This window comes from Xenopus laevis, chromosome 5L (assembly GCF_017654675.1).
Source record: "Xenopus laevis strain J_2021 chromosome 5L, Xenopus_laevis_v10.1, whole genome shotgun sequence".
NCBI lineage: Eukaryota > Metazoa > Chordata > Amphibia > Anura > Pipidae > Xenopus > Xenopus laevis.
The window spans coordinates 79,588,770-79,611,510 of record NC_054379.1 but is presented as its reverse complement, the minus strand read 5'-3'; the positions used below and the strand labels follow the sequence as shown (position 1 = coordinate 79,611,510).

Genomic DNA, 22,741 nt, shown 5'->3' with positions numbered 1-22,741 from the left:
ATCACCATAGAATGGGTCACCAACTCATACTCTTTATAGATAACAATTTCACAGATAAATAGGTCCAAAACTTATTTGTAGTTTGAAAAAAGTTACACAAAGGACTTCACTGTGAAAATATTATATTCAGTGGTGTAACTACCGAGAAAGCAGCCCCCGCAGCTGCGGTGGGGCCCGGGAGGAGAGGGGGCCTGGCTAGGATTTTAGGTGATGTGTTATCTTACTTGTACTTCCGCATTTGCACTCTTCAGCTTGTGCAGGTAGATTCATTTTTCCTGGCTGCATGTGGGGTGGGCAGGAACAACTACTGTGTGGTTGTAGGGGTGGGCAGGCCAGAAGAACTCGGCATACGACTGGCTGCAGCGGCCTCAAGCCCCACCCTGCCGGGCCTGTCTACTCCATTTACACAGGGCCTCAAAGGGGAGGGAGCAGCAGAGCACACAAATATGGCTTGGAAGTTTTAAAGTTTATCCACACTAATCCCAAAATGCCTTCCCATTGCTGGCTGGGTGGGCTCTTGACCTGACTGGTCATCTGTTGTAATGTGACCTTAGCAACAGGTTGTTAAGGGAATGGAAGGGGTGCGGATGGGGTGGAGAGACATGGGTTCAACACTTGCAGGTCACTGGCTGCTGGACCATCCTGGGCCCACCCACTTACATTCAACTGACCAGTAATGTAATAGATTATTTACTAGTGGACCCACCCCACTCCTCCTGCTGTGGGTTAGGTGTATGGCTTCAGGAGTCAACTGACATTTGACTGTCCCATTGCTGTGCTTCTATTGTCTTTGGCCTGTGGCTGTGCCTCTCTAAACAGTCACTAGCTGTAGCGGAGCCACCTAAAAACCAACACACCTGACCCAGGCAGAGAGTGAGGCTGAGTGAGTGTCTTCAGACAGCCCCAATCAGCAGCAACAATAACCTCTGCTCACATCAAAATTGTAAGTCTTTTGGAATTGTCAGGGGGTATTACCATGATATGACTAGACTGTTTGTGATAAACTGCTTGATTAACAGAGGGTTAAAGCTTCTGTTGTGTTAGTTTAGTGTTTATGAGCAAACAGAGGAGTTTAAGCCTTAAGCAGCACAGATGGGCACGTATAATAATTAACCCTGTGTGTGCAGCGACAGGCAGATACTATTAAACTTACTCAAAGCAGGAATAACTGGTTTTAGGATAGTATTAGTGGCATTCTCTTAGTCAGTGGAGAAAACAGCAACTGTAACATTCATTTAAGCAGCAATCCTGCCCTGCTTTATGGCAGCTGAGATTTTAGCTATCTGTATAACAGAGTATTCTGTCCCAGTGGCTGCACAGATCCTATCTGATCCCCACTGTAAGCTGCAGTCTTGCACTGCTTTATGGCTGACATTTTAGCTATCTGTATATCAGAGCATTCTGTCCCAGTGGTTGCACAGATCCTATCTGATACCCATTGTAAACAGCAGTCCTGCCCTGCTTTAGGGCAGCTGAAATTTTAGCTATCTGTATAACAGAGCATTCTGTCTCAGTGGCTGCACAGATCGTATCTGAAACCCATTATAAGCAGCAGTCCTGCCCTGCTTTATGGCTGCGATTCTAGCTATCTGTATAACATAAGCAATTACATATACTAGTCATTAACACAAATGACATTGAAGACAAAAAAAGTGAGTGATAAAATATTCTTTATTTGTGCTTTGCAGATGTTTGACTACGCCATAATCTGCTCCAGGTCCGGACTGAGAATTAAAATAGGCCCTGGCATTTCAGGTTTACAGAGACCCAATCAGCACACATAGAGGCCCAAACAGCCCCCACCAGCCCACTAAATACTGACTTTCTATGGCACCTTATAGCAGCCCCTTTGGCATTTGCCAGAACCCACAGATTGCCAGTCCGGGCCTGATCTGCTCTACTGGAAGACTGAGAGAGGGCTAGGTTGAAACATGTTTTTTTCAATAAAGTACATATAGCTGTTTAAACCAGTATGGATTTGTTCCTTTCTACACATTATATGCTTGTGGCTATTGCATGGCGTTGTGGCCTTTGTGTTGCATCAACTAGGATAAGTTGGGGGGGGGGCTGTGACTTCTAGTTACGCCACTGATTATATTGATTTTTTTTTTATTTTATTGTATATCAGTTCCCCTTTAAGGCAAAAGAAAGCATGCATAAGCCCATCCCACAGAATGTGAGGAGCCATGCTTGAAGTCTGGCCCATGTCTAGGGTCAAACCACTCCTGTATATGACATCTGCATATATAGCCGTGTCTTCTGTTCTTCAGAAGTAGGTGAATTCTTCATAATTTACATCCAGAAAGGGCAAGGACGAGTCACCATTTTAAGGTAAGAACTCCTGGCTAGGAGGCAGGGCCGGATTTACATAGTGGGTGCCACTAGGCCCACTGCCGTTCGTCGCCCCTTGTATCTCCAGTGCATCCCCGGTGTTTTTGAACCAATGTGGGTGTGGTTGGGCAGCATGCCTCCTCCCTAAAATCCTGCCGCCCTAGGCCTGGGCCTAGGTGGCCTTTCCACAAATCCGGGCCTGCTAGGAGGCGGGTGCTTTCTTGGTTTAATCTTCAATATTAGCTCGTCCTGTGAAAACAGACATGCAAAGTGTTTATTCCCCCAATACAGAGTCCCTTAAAGTGCAGTAATAAATTAGATAACTAAGATATTTACCTTCCTCGGCTTCAATCAGTTTATCTTCATCACTGAAAATAAGAACAATACAAAGTTAATATACAGAAGATGAAACTGACACAAAAGCAAGTAGTTAAAGTAATACTTACGGATTTAGATCTGCAACACAGAATGTCAGGCACACCAAAATGACAAAAACCAAGAAAAGTCCACTGCCCAAAACAGAGCAAACAATGATGAAGTTTCTTTGGCTGTTACTATCCAGTCTCATTAACAATTGGTTGATCATCCCTGAAAAAGAAAATAACATTGTACTGAAAATTAACTGCAGCACTTATTTACAAGTCTATGTAAAACTTTATATGAATACAGAAAAAGGATTTCTAGCTGTCCTTTTTCTAAACATAGTTCATTCGATTACTGTACATTAACATTCTGCTTACCAAGCTCTGTTTCATTTTTAGGTAACGATTCCAACTGGGCCCTGGCTTGTTCAGGGTCTTCTGTAGGAGAAAAGAAAGGAGACATAAGTTATATTTAGAATTTATCATGTACCAAATATTTATACAATAAATGCAACTAAGAACCTATTAACCTGTGGGACAATACAATATACAGCTATGGGGCATATTTATCAAGCGTCAAAGTGAATATTTGAATTTAAAAAATTCAATTTCGAGCTAATTTTTGTGTACTTCAACAAGGGAATAGTCCAAATCAAATTTCAAAATTTATCATGTACTGTCTCTTTAAAAATTCAACTTCGACCATTCGCCATCTAAAACCTGCCAAATTGCTGTTTTAGCCTATGGGGGACCTCCTAGAACCTATTTGGAGTCAGAATAACGAAGCAGTCATATGATTGATTACAGAGACGGAACTAGGTGGGGGCGGGCCCTGGTGCGGGCCGTGCAGCCGGGCCCTGCCCCCCACCCTCTTCCGTGCGGCGCTGCAGTGGGCGCGTGACTGCCGGGGGGCCTTGGGGGGTGCGGGCCCTGGCCCAATTGCACCCCCTGCTCCCCCGGTAGTTACGCCACTGATTGATTACTATGGGTTAATAGATTAAAGTAGGGATTGGTGTCTCTGAATAAGTCTCCTGGAAATTTCTGGATCATAAAATGTCCTCATGTCAAAATTGCAGTATACTCGGAGTGACAAATGGTATCTCCCCAAAATAATAAAATCTTACTTTCAGATTGCTGCTCATTCTCATCACTGTCATTGTCAAAGTCATCATTTTCATCATTTGCTGCTAAATGGAAAGAAAAAAATAATATTTAATTATATTTATACCGCAGGCCTATCTCAATCATGTTTGGTTTACATGCTTTTTGATATTTGTGGGTATATATATATACATTATAGGGCATATAAGAAAGTTTGCTTTCTGGGAATATGCCATTAACTATCCACAGAGAAGCAAGTTATATAACACTGACATACAGTAATATGGTAAAGTATCAAATTAGCATGTTCTTAAACTGAGTGCCTTTTAGTACCTGCACTGTCAGAATAATAAAATCAGCCATTTGGTTACCAGAAGGAACAAAGGGAAAATATTTATGCTATTGAATAACTCTCATGACATCTTGTTAGATCTGTCCTTTATATTAAATTAATTGTATTCTAGTTAGGGATGCACCGAATCCACTATTTTGGATTCGGCCGAACCCCCGAATCCTTCTCAAAAGATTCGGCCGAAAAACCAAACCGAATCCGAACCCTAATTTGCAAATGCTCATTAGCGGTGGAAAGGGGAAAACATTTTTTACTTCCTTGTTTTGTGACAAAAAGTCACGCGTTTCCCTCCCCGCCCCTAATTTGCATTTGCAAATTCGGATTCGCTTCGGCTGGAGGCAGAAGGATTCGGCCGAATCCGAATACTGCTGAAAAAGGCCGGATCCTGGCCGAATAAACAAACCGAATCCTGGATTCGTTGCATCTTTAATTCTAGTAGTAGTAATAATAGGTCTTCATAGAAATAAAAAATAATAATCAAATCTTACTTTCAGTATCGTCTTCCGTGTTATCATCAACAGTTGGTACTGTAAAAATAAACAATATCTTAAGCACATTTCAAGTATGCTTTTGTATGAAAAAAATGCATCTGTGTAATTATTTTAGGTTATATAGGTTTAACTAGCAGGAAAGATACAGTTACACTACTACGTACATTAAAACTACAGCCAAAAAGTAGTTATTGTAAAAAAAGTATAGTATACTAGAGTATGAACCTTACCTTGGGCTTCTGTATCATCTGGAACATCTGTAACCGAAGTCTCTTCATAAACATCAAAGTCATCATCATCATCATCTGAATCTTGATTAGCACCTACATTAAGAAAACATGATTTTAATTGAGCACATTTAATGGAGTCATATGGGGTATGAAAACACTCATCAACAGTTAATCAGCGAGGCATAGAGATGCTACCATTCAAACACCCATTTAATTGCATATAAAGCATCACACAACTTGGTATTAGAAGAAAATAACTATGTTTTTGGGAAATAAATATATTAAAGAGAAAAAACTCACCAGTTTTTCCATGTTTAAATGATAAAAATAAGATAAAAAAACAAATCCACCAAAAGGTTTTCATTTTGTAATCAAAAAAGAAATATTTCCTAAGAACTTTTCGTTAAAGGCAGAAAAAAAAGATCTGTCTTCATGAACTGTCCAAATAGGAATGACCAGTTTGAGTAATAACCCAGCTACAATTTGTTGTCCAGCATGATGTCATAATGTCTGTTAAACCATTGTTTACTAATGTATGCATGATGTCATAATGTCTGTTCAACCATTGTTTACTAATGTGTGCATGATGTCATAATGTCTGTTTGCAGCTGTGAGCATGATGTTCCAAAGGTTACTAGAGGTCACAATGTCTGTTGAATCTTTGTTTGCAACTGTGATCATGATGTCCCAAAGGTTACTAGAGGTCACAATGTCTGTGTTCATCTTTTTAAACAAAAAGACATTTCAGTTCTGTCTCAAATATAAGTGGAATAAGCTCTTTTTACCAATCACCAAAATCTTGCTACCAATCACGATGCCACAAAATATTCTTTTAAAATGAAAAATGCCATTTAGTGAAAAATACATTGGTATTATTAGTCACCAAACTGCTGCCCAGGTCTCATATATTTGAGATATCCACATATTTATGCTGACTAAACGTAAAGCTATCGTGCACCCATCTGTAAACATAGAACCAGTACAAACCCATCACTTTTTCTATGAGGGACAGGCCTGAGCAAAATAAAATCTGTGGGAAACTCAGAATTCAAGGGGAAAAAAAAGTTTTGCCATTTTTGTTTAAATAAACACCGTATCAAATTAAAATTAGTAACCAAACCCACCAAAAGGGGTTTCATGTTTCTTATGTAAATATATAAATAGAAACAATTTCTGTAAATTAACCTTTGTATATAACTAAAATGTATACTTCCTAGTCAATATGGTGTCATTATACACCAATGTTATACAGTTGAGGTGAGACCATTGCTGACTTCAGATTTAGGGCTCTTACACATGAGCGTTCCGACCTGCGCTCCCCTGCGTTCCGTTTTTGGCGTTCAGCCGCAGGGGAGCGCAGGAATAGACGCAAGTCATTATTTGAAATGGGGCTGTACTCACTCAGGCGCGTGTAGGCGCCGAACGCAGGTTCAGACGCAACATGCTGCATTTTTCCTGCATTCGGCGCCTACACGCGCCTGAGTGAGTACAGCCCCATTTCAAATAATGACTTGCGTCTATTCCTGCGCTCCCCTGCGGCTGAACGCCAAAAAACGGAACGCAGGGGAGCGCAGGTCGGAACGCTCATGTGTAAGAGCCCTTAGAATGTTCATTTATTTGCATTAGACTGCAATAAAGACTGCAATTACATCTGTTCACATTCCATGTATGGGATCCGGTATCCAGAAATGTCTCCCATAGACTCCATTTTAATCAAATAATTAATAACATTTTCAAAAAGTATTTTCATCTGTAATATTTAAACAGTACCTTGAACGTTATCCCAACTTATATATAATTAATCCTTAATGGGGGCAAAACAATCCAAGTGGGTTTAATAAACGTTTACATGATTTTTAGCAGACTTGAGGCATGGAGATCCAAATTACAGAATGACCCTTTATCTGGAAAATCCTGACCATTCTGGATAATAGGTCCCATACCTCTACTTATTTGGAATTGGTTGCTAGAAATGACATACAACATTCACTTAATATTCTTTTCTGCAAGGTGTAGGATCCATTATTCAGAAACCTTTTATCCAGAAAGCTCTGAATTTGGGGCTAGTCATCTCCAATAGAAACACATTTTAAATGCATCGTTTTTTCACTGGAAAAACAAAACAAAGACCTTGTACTTAAGTCCCTGTGTAAAATGTATAATGAATCAGTAGAATTCTTAATGAATATGATTAAAGTGGATGTAGAACTGGCCAGACCAGGGATGACTTTGACGTAGTTGGCCAGCTTAAGTATATTGCAATATATGGACAAACAATTCCTCTTTTTTTTTAAAGGGTAAGGCATTTTTTAGTAGCTTAAGGCAGAAATTGGCTCAATATCTTAAATATATTGATAATGGGTTGAGTACAGAGGACTCTTGTATTTGTCCACGTGAATTTTTTGGTCACAGCCTCATTGCACCCCCGCTCAATGGTTTAAAATTTAGCGATGAGGCCACACCAATCAGCACTGGAAGGGAAAATATGGTGGATTGCGGCCAATGAAAAAATCACTTACTTATTGAAAGATAAGCTGGACAAATATGAGTTAATATGGAGTCCCTGGATTGCTAAAGATGACCATACATAAGATGTATATATCTCACTGACTGTTATAGCTATAATCTCAGTTCGTGTAAAGTAGCCAGTAAGAATGACACGGTGACAATGGAAATGTTATGCGAAATGTTAATATTTTATTTTATAATATTATTTTATTGTATGTTGTGACACAGTATTACATTTTACAGCTGTTCATTAGCATTTTGTGCAAAATGTTGAACTTGAATAAACAATAAGTTTAAAAAAAAATAAAAAATTAGAGGTGAGCACAACTTTCTCCTTTTTGCTATAGTTTATACAGGAGCAGTGACCAGCTCCATGTTGTAGCTCCCACCCTTTCCAGCTAAAGTCAGGTGATCCCATAGGTGGCCAATAAAAGGGCAAATTTGCAAGCAGCAAGTAAGTTGCAGATAAAACTTAGTCCCTTTATAAAATGTATAATGAAACTATAGAATTCTTAATGAATCAGATAAAAATTGAGCATAGGACTGGCCAGATATGGGATGACTGTGATGTAGTTGGCCCGCTTAAATATATTGCAATATATGGACAAACAATCCCTGTTTTGTTTAAAGAGGAGGGAATGTTTTATAAACTTAAGGCACAAAATGTCTCAATGTCTTTAAAGTGGTTGTTCAGCTTTAAATTGACTTTTAGAGGCACATTTATCAAAGGTCGAATTTTGAATTCATGTGAATTTTTTTAACACTAATAAATTCGAATATACTCGAAATTAGATTGGGGATTATTTAAGAAGAAATTAGAGTATCTAAAACTTGAATATTGCCGACCCGAAAATGCAAATCGAATAAACTCGAATTGAGTTTTTTCTCTGAAAAAAACTTGAATGTTAGGAAGGCTAGTAACATGTTCCAATTGGTCCCTGGACCTCTCCCATTGACTTATACATGAACAGGCAGGTTTTAGGTAGTGAATAGTCAACTTTGAATTTTTAAAGGGCCAGGGTTTGATAAATCTCGAAAATCAAATTCGAATCAAGATTGGATTATATACAATTCGAATTATGACCATAAAAAATTCAAAATTTAGAAAATTCTAAATTTCATTTCAACCATTAATAAATCTGCCCCTTAGTATGATATAGACAGTGATAGCCTGAGCCAATTTGCAATTGGTTTTCATTTTTTATTATTTGTGGTTTTCAAATTATTTAGCTTTTTATTCAGCTTGCAGTTTGCCATGTCAGCATTCTGGTTGCTAGTGTCAAAGCTACGCTAGCAACCATGCATTGATTTGAATAAGAGACTGGAATATGAATAGGAGAAAGTCTGAATAGAAAGATGAGTAATAAAAAATAGCAATAACAATAAATGTATAGCCTTACAGAGCATTTGTTTTTAGATGGGGTCAGTGACTTCTACTTGGGAGCTTGAAAGAGTTAGAAGAAGGCAAATAATTCAAAAACGATAAAAAAAACAAAAATGAAGGCCGACTGAAAATTTGCTTAAAATAAGCCATTCTATAACGTACTAAAAGTTAACTGAAAGGTGAACCACCCCTTTAATTGGTTGATAATAGGTTGAGTGCATAGGACCTCTTGTATTTGTCTTTTACGTTACTTAGACTATCATATCCAATGTAAATCCAGGTCCAAGGAACCACAGAACACACACCCATACAGCACTGCATACCTGCCCCAATGTGTTTGCAAGTAATTAACACATTTGTATCCTTTTTGCCCAACTTTGGGTGATAAGAAATTCCTTCAAGACGAGAGAAGTTGAAGATTAGGGCATTATTACATTCCTACACTAACCCTTGCTGAAAGTGTCTGGAGGAAGGGAGATGTAGTTAAACTACAATGTAGTGACAGAACAAATAAATGGTGCCCATGTTACTTAAACAGGAAACAGTTCAATTGAAAGGTACTTCCTTTGTACACTAATGATTGAAGTAACATATTCTTCAATACTCCAACTGCAACAGGCATTAATGGTTAATCTCACTACAGGTATCAGCCCCAGTTTATTGCATACTGTGCTGGTATAGTGGTCAGGGCTGCCTTTTAATGGGAGATGGGGGACTGGCATCTAAGGACCAATCAAATTTCGATCCCAAGGGGACAGGATTGCATAGTGCAAGGTTATATAAATTGTGTAATTACCGGGTCTGTTCCCCCCATAGTTACACCCCAGCTTTTCAGTAAATAATTTGTGGGTATTATAGTGGCTGTGGTTTAAAAAAGTGAAATATACCGGACAATTGTCATTTTATTAATGGTATGATAGATATTAATATTAAACCTTAATGAAAGACATTTTTTGTTTTAGTTTTATTGCTAATGAACAATATATTCAGCATACAGGAGCTGCATCTTTCTTTCTTTTCTCTTAAAAAGAGAACCCAGCTTGACTTGCTGGACTCTAGTGACAAGCTATGCCCCAGAGGCAGACCAATGTTATGCAAATAATCCTGGCTGGCTGACTTGGCTCTCTCGGTGTGACATTCTGCCCTAATCAAGATGAAGCCAAATCTTTGTCTTAGAGCTTCTGGATCCTAAACAATGCAGACTTGCAGAGATATACAGACACAGGGTTGATCTGGGTGCCAAAATAATGTCACGTTTTGTTCTCCAAATGGCTCAAGCCAGGGATTTGACATGATAAAGCTCAACTGAATAGTGCAAATGTAATTTTATGGTGCACTTTCGGGAGTTTTGCTCTTTACAACTGGATATCACACTGTACAGTAATAAAACATTAAATGTAGAGTGGACATTAAGTGGAGAAAAAAGGTCAGGCAACTCTGCTTGAAAGCTTCTAATTTAATTAGAATAAGAACTCAGAAAAAAGTTGACCTATATAAAAGGTCACTATTCATTTTAAAGGCTTTTTTGACATTGTTTATCAAATATAGTATTAATTGGAGAATATATAATAATTTTCCTTATTTTTGTTTCTCCTATGTTTTATGAAGGTGTTACTCGCTCAGCATGCAAGCTTCCATTGTTTATAGGCTTCATGTTCAAAAGCTTAATTTTCTCATTGTCTCCTGTTGTTTCACAATCCCCAGGCAGGAGGTGATATGGATTAATATCCTTATGGGGCTTGGATAACAAGAAATAGCCTGTAATGAATGTATATATGCATAGTTGCAGTAATCATAGCCCTTTGCTACTATTATACAAGCAAAGGGTTTTTTTCTGCGACCATTCAAATTCAGGGCCAGTGTATTGTTAGATAAAAATGGAATTTCAACTAGTATTTAAGGAGAGGTAAAGCTTAACCAAAGAAGAAAGATCATTGCTGTTATTGAGAAGCTGAAACTTTAGGGTGCTACAATAAGTGCATTTTTAACCATATTCCTTTTTAGGGTTAGTTCTCCTTTAAAGCTTAGAAGGCAAATAAAGACTGGGTTTTCATGAAAAGCAACTTTAATGGAGTCATAAGTCACCTTGTTATATAACGCAAAGTAGCCTTGCAAATTTTGGCTTACATTGTAATTAAATATGTGGTGTTAGGGCATGCCTCTGTTTAGAGGTTTTGTGTAAGAAAGCTTGAGTTTAATGATTCCAGCTCCATTTGTAGGAACAAATAATCATGCAGCCAGATTTACACAGAGCAGCAACATCTGAAGTTACGTAACAGTATTTAGACCACCTCTTTAAAGAGATATATTATGATCATGCCTACCTGGACAGAGAATTTTTCTGAATCATTCTATGGGGCAGATTTGCTAAAGGGGAAGTGACTAACGCTGGCAAAAATTCGCCAGTGTGACGTCATTCAGGCACTTCGCTGATTTACTAGCAGGCGTAACTTTGCTATCGAAAGAGACAGACACTAGCGATCATTCGCACTCTATCACCAGGAGAATTTTCGCTCTGGCGAATGGACGTAACTCTGCAAATTCACTTAGATGCGGATTTTACTAAATGTTACCTCTTTCGCCAGACTTGATTTTGCCAGCTGAGACCAGGCGAAGTGCACAGGAGTGCATAGGACTGCAAAAGTCCATACATTTTTTTGGGTAACCGGGTTCCCCCATACATTTTCTAACATATGGAAAATAAACTATACAGTGGCCTCATGTGTAGGGCATTATAACAACTCTATTTTATTTATTAAGGTTCCCTGGGCTTGTGTAATGTAATGTATTTGCTGCAACATATACGTCCATGTAACTTTATCATTTCATGCGGAATGCAAATTAGGCAATGCTATTGCATCTTCACTTTGATTGCCGAAGTAATACTAGCGAAAATTCTCCAGCATTCAGCGCCCTGGACGCAACTTCATATTTTAGTGAATAAGCATTGTCCTAGCAAATTTAGCCTAAAGTGTTGCGATGGTAGCGAATGAATGAATGAATTTTCGCCGGTTAGGGAATTTGCACCATATCCTTTTGAAGATTGATGCAATCTAAAAGTAGGGTTTCATGAGATACCCTTACATTGTGAAACTATGGTGAATCCATCAAAAAGTTATGGCAGGAGATAATTAAAGGCTAATATAATCAGGAATTCTGGGCCAGCATTTTGGCAGGCAAAGGAGATTAGAGGAAACAAGTTTAATGTATTCTGATGTTTGGCTAACCTGAATATTGGCTTGTTTTAAGCACCACAAAGCTTTAAGGATCAGTTAGCTATCCAGTTTTAAGGTAATGTTACCCTTTATCTATATGTGGGTGCTTCTAGACTCACTTTGACTTTCTGGGGGCCATGGCTAAGCCACTAAACAGATAAGGCTGTCCATTAGAATAAGAGTGACAATGGTACCTGCTGGCAATTATTTCCGCACACTACATTTACTAAAAGGTTTAGCCAAACTCACCAACATCTGATAAACCAGGAGATAACTTTTACTCACTGACTAGATCTGGCCCATTGTTTCAGGAGACAGGAGTGCAGAGAATACAAACAAACAGACAGATACTGCTTTCATAGCAATTTCATTTACAAATTACTTTAAAACATTATTTTTTTTCTTGATTAATGCTTATAAGTTGCTTAGAATTAATTACATTTTCCTTTATTGTACAAAGGAAATTTTTTTTGGTGGCAGACCCTTAAAAGAATCATTATGTGACTTGCAGTACTCACAGCACTACTTTCTCCACTGCCCTACAAATTCGGGTATATGCAAATTCGGATTCAGATTCTGTTCGGTATTCGGCCATTTCTTTTGTGAAGGATCTGGTGGTTAGACCGAATCCAACACAGTGGATTCGATGCATCCCTAAAATGAATATTAAAGGAGAGTTACATATCTTTATCTTATAAAAATGGGATGGGTTATCTGAAAACCCATTATCCAGAAAGCTTACAATTATGGGAAGGCCATCTCTCATAGACTCCATTTTAATGAAATAATTCACATTTTAAAAAAGGATTTTCTTTTTCTCTGTAGTTTTTCCCCCTCCTAATTTGCATATGCAAATTAGGGGTGGGAAGTTGAAAACTTCCTTGTTTTGTGACAACAAGTCATTCGATTTCTTTTACTGCCCCTAATTTGCATATGCAAATTAGGGTTCCGATTCCATTCGGCCAGGCAGAATGATTCGGCCGAATCCGAACTCTGCTGAAAAAGGCCGAATCCAGAATTCGGTGCATCCCTAATTCATATTAGATTTAATTTTGACATGGAAAATATGAATTGTTACTTAAATTTTAGACCTCAAAAGTCCAGCTTTGAGATTCCAAATGACTCTAAACCTGTTAAACCATTTTAACTTTAATTATAAAGGAGAGGCTTTGATTGATTCGCATTTTTGATAGTTCATAAGGGAAAATAGAGGAATGGGTGAAAGAAAGAATGATTTATGTTTTCAAATATGAAGAATGTTTCCCCTCCTTCTGTTGATCATTTCATATGCTCTGTACAGTTATGAGTTCACTGGAATTCTTTACTAAAACGAAAAGACTAATCCTTCTGTGTACTGTTAAGCAGTCTAATATCATTAACTTCCGATTTTTAAATGCGTCTTTCTCTTCCCTTAAACAATAAATCTTTGAGAACACAGATGTGAACTCAGCTCGAGATGTTTCCTTTTCATTTTGCCTTTCTGCACTTCGCATAACTTTGCCCTAAAGCAAACTTGTATTTTGTAAATATCCCAGTTTGCATGCTTTTTCTTCAAATCGCTGTGACAGGCAGACGTGTGAAATGCTAGCGGTTCTTAAAAGAAACGCAGACAAATGGCCTGTTTTATACAAGATGTCAACAGAACATGTTATAGAACATAAAGAAATAAATACACAATTAGTACATTATTCTTAATTAGCCATATTGGCAAAACTGCAAGTAACCAAGCAAGTAGTGTAAAGGATTCATGTATTCATTTTTAGGTTTTATAGTTTTTAGTAAATGAGTTTGGGGTGAAAAAGCTGAATGTCTCCCAAATGTGATCTCATTGGAAGACAACAACAAAACAAAAAACGTTCAAACCCCAAAATATTAATATAGTGACTCTTATACGGCCTTTACTAATTTTATTTACTGCAACATCCCTAAAACCTAATTTACAGTAAAACGTATAACTTCTCTACCTTTACAATATACTTTATTATAATAGTTATAACCTATACTTACTTCCTATTTTAACAGATATGCATTTGTTTCAAGCACTCTTATAGATGAACATCTCTTTATGAAATCCTTATGTTGCTTATAGGACCAGCCGACCATGTCCTTTAGATTTTCAAAGGTTGAGAATTAAATTTTTTGTCAGACCTTTCAGTGCAGTTTTAACAATCCTTTTTTCAAGTTCCACTATATCTTACTTAAAAGTGGGTGGCCAAAACTGTACTTCATATATTGTATTGTAGTAATGTTTGTAACAAATCAATTCCCCTTTTGATACACAACAAGATACAATTATCCCAATAAATAGCACAAGACAAAGAAAAGAATAGACTCTACTATTGTTGCAGAACTTAGAATCCAGATTTTAGCAGAAAAGACCATTAATTGCCAGCAACATAGATTTTATGTTCATTGACTCCAGCCTATTGAAATAAATCCATGTGTCCACCAGTTGTCCTTGACCCCATTCAGATTGGTACAAAGCTGAAGCTCATCATAAGAAAGTACAAACAACTCATTAGAGGCCACCCCTTTAGACTAGAGGGAAAATAACTTTTATTTGAAGCAGTGTAGGTGGTTCTTCACAGTGAGGACAGTGAGGTTGTGGAATGCCCTGCCAGATGATGTTGTGATAGCAGATTCTATTAAAGCCCTTAGGAGTGGCTTGGTTGATTTGTTCAACAAGCATACTATGCAAGGTTATTGTGATACTAAAATCTACAATTAATATAGATATTTTTATATTTAGTTTATATATGTGAGTGTATAGGTTGGTATAAGTATGTGTATATATGTGCACTGGGGTTCATATGGAGGGGTTAAACTTGATGGACTTGATGGTCTTTTATAACCCAAAAACGTGATGGACTTTGGTCTTTTATAGCCCAAAAACTGAATGTATGTAACTGTATGTATGTAACAAAGTATGCTGAACTCTATATTAGCATGTGACCTTCTTTATATATGATGGGGATTCATAGGAAGAGCCTTTCGACCAGAATAGGGCACTTTTTTATAATTCCATGGAGAATATGCAGTAAAACATATTTTCTTTTTTCCCCCAAAGTTCCTCAGCCATTAATAATCAAACTCAAACCAATACTCGTAGTCCTTTTTGTGTTTTCTCCTCAGCCTTTTAAGCTGCAGCACTCCTCTCTTACTTTTTGGGAAAAAAGAGCTTACTCCCAGCCCCACCCCTGTTCACAGGTAATAACTAATTAACACAGGGTCGGACTAGGCTGGCGGGACTCAGGAAAAACCCTGGTGGGCCCAGGCCCACTCCTCTGATTAGCCGCCCCCTGACAAGTAGAAAAGTAGTGACGGGTAGAGTTTAGACATTGGGAGGGGGCCCTGGAGGCTGCTAGGAGGGCCCTCAGGTTGCAGCCCCCATGGGCCCCGCTGCTCCAGTCTGATGCTAAGCAGAGCCGGGCCAGGCTGGCCAAACCCCCTAGGCAACCTGACCTGTCCTGGGGCAAGATGGGCGTGCGAACATTCATGCAATGGCGCAAAATGACACATGCATGTGCAAAATGACGTATGCGCACATTCGCAAATCAAAGAGTGCATGTGTAGAAGCACTAATCGACTGGAAAACCACGGGGAAAGAGGGGACTGGACATGGGGTAGGCGACAGAGAGCCAGCTTTGCGCCCTAGGCACGTGCCTGCTTTGCCTACCCCTAGTTCCGGCCCTGATGCTAAGTAATACCTGTACATGTTTAGTTGCTGGTTTTGCCAAAAAGCTGTATTTACCCATGTCGGCATTGCCCGACTCCAGGGCAAAGTCTATCTAATTGGGTGTCGGACGCTGAGCGAGGAGTTCGGGCCGCGGGGATCCCTCACTTTGGCTGCGGAGCTGACCTTGTGACCGGCACCCCCAAGGACTGGGCTTCGGTGGAGACGGACCCCGAGGTGAAGGCTATGGTGGTCGGATTCGATGAGCATTTCAGTTGCATGAAACTCAACGGGCACTTCAGTACCTGCAGGATCCCTCCTGCCTCTTCATTGCCATTAACTGCTGTCCCAGTGTGGGAGCTAATGGGGAGCCCGCTGACATCGCCTTCCTCTGTGGCAGTCGTTATGGTGCATGAACACGATGTCAGTAGAATATAGGAGAAGAAATGGATCGTCGTTGCCCTGTGGCCTTTTCTGTAGAGGACAGGAAGCGAAGTTTCTGTTAGTTATTTCTTAATAAGGGCTTTTCTATTTTAAAGTTTCATTTGTCTTGGTGTTTTTATGTCGTTCTATACGAATGAATTTTTTTAGTTTTTTTTATGTTACTGGTCCTTTAAATGGTTTGTTAAATGGTGTTTTATGTGAAGTCAATATTTATCTGTTAGCTATTGTCTAATGTACCTTTGGCGGACCCTTTTTCTCTCATTTAATTACATCTGACATTGGCTGTACAGTCATCAAACTGAGCCAATAGAGCAAACAATTGCTATTATCCGCTCCCAAAATGTCAAGTGATTTCCTTCGATGCAGATGGTTATAGGTGGGGTTACTAAATACTTACTTGACATTGAATCTTGGATATTCTTTTCAGCTAATGTTTACCAGATGTAGAAAGGTGATTATTGAGAGGTACTGAAAAAAAAGCAAAATATTAAAATATGCTATCATAACAGAAATATAGGTTTTAGCTCTTATTCAATTTATTACAAGTGCTTGGATTGAGTGTTTATGTGGCTTTAATAAAGTAATGAGATATGGAGATCTCTTAATGAGTTCTGGTTTCCTTTAGCAACTTTCCAAGAATGCATTACAGTTTTTAATTCAAACCAGATGCGTCTCACAAGCCCAAGCTTCTTTGATGAATTATTATTTACATAAGCTGACATGCAGCACATGCATTTTTTTAGTCAGCTTTTAACCCTATTTCCTGTCCTGAGAGCAATGAATGTCCCACAGGCAGTTAAGGTGTTAGAGACAAATATTTACACAATCATAAATTTGAAGGGACTTTAGCACTCATTTTGAGACACTGCCGTTAGTGCCCAAATTAATTAAAGACAATTTTTTTGTGATTTTGTGATTCTCTTGGCATCAGTTAAAACATGTACAACATGCTTTTGTTTATGCAATATGCATATTATTGTTTATTATGTAGCACTTCTAATTATTTGTCCCTGTTTTATAGAGATTAGAATTGGGAATTGCAAGGAGTATCCCATATGTAACCCACAGCAACCGCTAAGATGTTATTAACAGATGACCTGTAAATGTTACCTGCTGATTGGAGACTATAGGTGACTAAAGCTGTACCACACTGCACCTTATAATAAATTCCCTATTGGACAAGACAACAAAGCATTAAATCAGACCAAGTCTCTTTATCATAATTCAACGACTACTGTGTAGTGAAAGACGAATTTCGCTTTGCCAAAAAAATCGCAAACTTCCCGCGAAATTCGTGAACAGTGTAAAATGTGTGAAACGCATTGAAGTCAATGGGTAGCAAAATTTTGTATACGCACACCTATTTTGTCCAAGTGCATTAAAGTCAATGGGGGTCATTTATCAACACTGGGCAAATTTGCCCATTGGGCAGTAACCCTGGCAAACAATCAGATTGCTGCATTCATTGTTCTATTTGCAGCTGGCTTTAAAAAGCTATTGGCAACTGCCCATGGGCAAATTTGCCCAGTGTTGATAAATGAGCCCCAATGGGCGTCCGAATAATTTTGACGTGCAACAACTTTTAATGCAAATTTTTTGTCCACATTTTTGGATTTTTCGCCAGGTAATTTTCTCTGCAGGTTTGCAAATTTATTGGCCTGTGGTGAAATGCGGAAATTCGCTGTGAATTTGCACTTGGCAAATTTATTCTCCCATCACTACTACTGAGCCGTATAAAAATACTGCCTTAGGTTATAGGTTCCATTATCTGGAAACCTGTTATCCAAAAAAACGCCAAAGTATATGGAAAGGCCATTTCCTATAGACTCCATTTTAAGCAAATAATTCAAATTTTTGACAAATGACCTCCTTTTTATCTGTACTAAGGAAACGTTACCTTGTACTTGATCCAAACTAAGATATAATTAATTCTTATTTGAGGCAAAACAAAACTATTAGGCTTATTCAATGTTTAAACGATCAAATGTTTAAAAGATACACATTACAGAATGACCCCTTATCTCTAAAACCCCAGGCCCTGAGCATTCTGGATAACAGGTCCCATTCCCCATATATTATCTTGCTTCCTTAATGCAAATGTCATTTTTTGGAACTGTTGAGTATAAATGTAATCAAATATTTTCATTGATTATCGTCTTATTTGTAAATGACATTGCTATTGAATGCACTTTCTGCATGTCCTCTGTTACTTGCACTGTTGGGTCTGACTGCCTGTATTATTGTATTGATATTGTAGTAATCAGCGCTTTAGCAATCAGGAGCCCATTGCCCACAAAGCAATGAACACAACTGTGATTTTCCTTCTTTCCAGGAGTCATGGATGGAGGGGACCTGGCTATGGTACCTGTAGCGAGAACCAGCAGGTACTTATTTATTTAAAAAAAAAACAAGACCAAACTCCCATACCCGATTTGACCGTATTTATTATTTAAAAAGCTCAAATTAATCTGTTCGGGTAAAAACCAGAAGAAAACGTACGAAAAATGGTATTGTACAATTTTTTCGGGCTCTTCCCCCCCCAATCATACAATTTTTGGGGGGTTTTGCCCGAAAACACCTGAATTATTCTGATTTTTTGGCTAAACTCAGCGCAAACCAATCTTCATATTGAGATTGGTGCATCTCCCATTGACTTATACAGGACCTTGACATGTCTGAGATGATGGATTTTCCGATTCAGGCTTTTTGCAGCATTGGGGTATAATAAATCTAAGGGGGGGGAACAATTCCACGAAAAATTCCAGTTTTTGCCCCAAAAAGCCCGACCAGGTTTAGTAAATAACCCCCTAAAAGAAATGTATTGCTGTTACCTCAAGTTTTCACCTCTTCTGTAATATCTAATATCTATGTGCCCCAGGTTTTTATACAGTGAAACAAAGAACATGCCTGGGATATCCACTAAACTGAGAAATCAGGAAAGCCAGCCCATCAAACACATTGAAGTCGCAAAGAAAAATAAAGTCTCATAATTTACTTTTAGGCTCAAGACCTCCCTCATTCTAAAGCCAGCTATGCATAGGTCAAGGTAGGAGTCGCAGTCCTGATTTATCTTTTGACAAAAACGCAAACCTTTGGCCTTATGTTATGGTTAATTGCAAAAGCTTTGTAAAACAAATATTCCAATATCTGAATAACTATTTTTTCAGAAAATAAATGGTTGAACTACATGTGCTCGAGACATTTCTCGTGTAGGTCCCCCACTGTTCAATATATGATGAAATGTAATGAATTCCTTAAGGGCCCATTCTGTCTGTGTTAAAACTTAAAGTGGCAAAATGTAGGAATGAGTTACAGTTTACAGGATTTTCATAAAATATAAGCAAAGTACCCCAATCCTTTAACAAAGCTAGCAAATATTTTCAAAAAATGTATTTTTGCCTTTCTTTGCAGTCTGTGTTCCAATTCTTCATTTCTGCTGGTTCTTATATAAGCAAATATAATCTTATTGACTGCAGTATAAATTGCAGAATGAAATAAAGGAATTATCCACTGCAACTGTTCACAGACCCACTGGCAAGAGAGTATTAGCAAAATATTGAGGGTGCAATTGTAGACAGGTTATGATTGCATGTACATTAATATATATAGAATGTCATGTTCCTAGCAACACTAATTCAAACCACCCATTCAAACTACTGACTGATTGCAAAGGTAAGCAACACCCTAACAACCAGATAACTTCTGAAATTTAAATCTGCAGAGTTGCTGAACAAAAAGCTAAGTAACTGAAAACCATAAAAAATAGAAAAATTAAAACCTATTGCAAGTTGTCTCACAATATCAATGTCTATGTCATTCTAAAATTTTATTTAAAATGAACTACCCCTTTAATGCCTATGACTCCATGGGGCCCAAAGTAGCCTAATCTTGTTTCTACCCAGAAACATTATTTCTTACATTTTTATTGTTATCAGTAAGTCATATGCTCCAGAAGGCTCTGTTGGCTTCTTCTTAAAGGAGAACTAAACCCTAAAAATTAATATGGCTAAAAATTCTATATTTTTTATTGCACCAGTTTCAGCTTGTCAATGGCAGCAATAATCCAGGACTTCAAACTTGTTACAGGGGTCACCATCTTGGAAAGTGTCTGTGACACTCACATGCTCAGTGGGCTCTGAGCAGCTGTTGCGAAGCTAAGCTTAGGGGTCATCACAAATTATCCAGCAGAAAATGAGGTTTGTCTGTTATTTAAGCTGATGCTACAAGGCTGATTATTACATTCTCATGCTAATTGCACTGGTTTCTGAGCTACCATGCAGTAATTATCTATATTAATTACTAATCAGCCTCATATTGTGACATTTATATTACGTGTACTATATATTGTGAGTGGGTCCTTCATATCAGTAAGTGACAGCAGCACAGAGCACGTGCAGTGAATCCGCAGAAAAGAAGATGGGGAGCTACTGGGGCATCTTTGGAGACACAGATCATTACTTCTAAAGGGCTGTGTTTGCCTTGGGCTGGTACAGAAACCTAAAACATAATGTACAACATTTCTAGTCTACTTCTTTAGTTAGGCTTTAGTTCTCCTTTAAGAGCAAAACTGAAGCCTCTAGTGTATAATGAGTCGTCCCAAAGATCCTGGCAAGGGCCACTAACCACAGCTTTTATAATAAATATTAGTTTTCCCAAGAAGGAATCAAGTCAATTTCCTTAAAGGCAATCTCAACTTAGAGAATGAATTCATGTAAACTTACCCAGAGTGATATTTACTAATGTCAAAAAACAATTAAATTATAGAATTGCAGTTTATTTTAATTCTTTGTTTCAAATATTGGTCTCTCATTTTGTTTTAGACTGCTGACACCATGCTTCCAGAGTTTTAAACAACCTTATGGATAACTGTTCACACAGAAAGACCATAGACTTGCTAACACCATTCCAGCATCAGTACAGGTATGGCACCCATTATCCAGAAACACAGTATCCAAAAAGTTTCAAAATTATGGGAAAGACATTTTCCATTGACTCCATTTTAATCAGATAATTCAGATTTTTAAAAAAATGATTTCCTTTTCCCCTGTAATAATAAAACAGTACCTTGTATTTAATCCCAACTAAGATATAATTAACCATTTTTAGAGGAAAAACACTCCTGCTGGTTTTATTAAATGTTTACATAGTTTTTTTAGTTGACAAAGTGTGGCGATCCAAATTACAGAAAGATCCCTCATACCTATACTGTGTATTATAGGTTCATGTACAAGCAATGTAAAATTTTGATTCCCATTGGGACCTCTCTCCAGACATTGAGGTGGTCCCTTTAGGTCTGCCTGGTCTTGCTTTAGATAAAGATTTATTGGCACAGTATATAAAAATGTCCTTCTCCCTTGGAAATTGAGTTGCACTGTGGTGCTGACATCATTTGTTAGAACTCAGGAGAACAATTTGGTCTAAAACTGCTTTACTAAGCTCCTTTTTCTTGCAGTACCAACAATAAAGCTTAGAGGGTCACATTCATTTAGAAACATTCCAGTGTTAGTTGTTGTAATGCCAACACAATTCACATTGTTTATTAGGAGCATATGTTACCATTTGAAATGAATGTGCATCTTCCCAGAAACTTGATCCAATTGTTTATAAACAATATATGTAGATACTTTTCAGTTTTATAAGAAAAAAATTCTAAAACGTATGATTTCTGCACATATAGTATTGCATAAAATGTATGTATATTAAGTAAGTATATACGTACAAGTAACAATATTGAGACAAATATTAAGTACATATTTTAAAAATGTATTAATATTTCTTTCCATCTGATTAAATAGTTCATAATATGGACTTAAGACTAATGAGGTCTGGATAGATTCTTCAAACAACAACAACATTTTTCTTGGCTCTCCAGTGCAAGGGGCGATTTGAATATAAAATAATTCTTTAATGAGAACTCTGTCTACGTCTCCATGTATTTTGTTCAGGTGATTGCTGCTTTGGCCATTGGACATACGTATTTCAGAACACTTAGGGGGTTATTTACTAAAATCCCAATGCATCTCATATCTTATTAAAAAAAAAACCACGGGCAAACTCCCATACCTGATTTTAGCTTATTGATAAAAAAACGACTTAATCAGATCACCGAAAAACTTGATAAAATCGAGTGAAAACACGACTTTTTTCCCGAATTGTTCAAATTTGCCCAAAAACCCAGAAAAAGTGAGATTTCGGGCTAAGCCCAGCGCAGACCATGATAACCTCAAATTGAGATAGGTGCCGCTACCATTAAGTTCAGATTGACTTTCGGATTCAGGCTTTTTGCAGCATCAGGATATAATAAATCTTGAAAAAGTTTTTTTTTCCCCTCTAAAAATTTTTTCTAGTGAAAAAAACTAAAATTTTTCGAGATTTTAACATTCAGATTTTAATAAATAACCCTTCTATTGTAATTTTGGCAAGCAAAAATTGCATGGCAATCCAACAATAAAGAGACCACATCATTGGTGAATTTGTTTGAATTTAAAGGGGTGGTTCAGCTTTAAGTTAACTTTTATTACGTAGTAGTTCTGACCTTTCAACTTTCGATCAAAGGTCACTGACCCCATCTAAAAATCTTTCTTTCTATTCAGGCCATTTCATTCATATCCGTCTCTTATTTAAATCAATGGATGGTTTCTAGGGTAATT

At 37.8% G+C, this 22,741-nt stretch overlaps 2 long non-coding RNA genes across 2 annotated transcripts in view; one reads left to right on the top strand and one right to left on the bottom strand.

The window, feature by feature from the left end:
• Window positions 1–601: 601 nt before the first annotated feature.
• On the top strand, window positions 602–22,735 carry LOC121393710. The gene is made up of 5 exons (XR_005961278.1): window positions 602–943; window positions 18,424–18,475; window positions 18,970–19,137; window positions 20,912–21,011; window positions 21,887–22,735. It is a non-coding gene; the product is annotated as an uncharacterized LOC121393710 (long non-coding RNA).
• LOC121393711 overlaps window positions 13,817–22,741 on the bottom strand; it is a 36,659-nt gene continuing 27,734 nt past the window's right edge. The window contains exons 3-4 of the long non-coding RNA XR_005961279.1: window positions 16,489–16,559; window positions 13,817–16,121 (exon numbers count right to left, since the gene is read on the bottom strand). This is a non-coding gene — a long non-coding RNA (uncharacterized LOC121393711). The remainder of the gene's footprint in view (window positions 16,122–16,488; window positions 16,560–22,741) is intronic.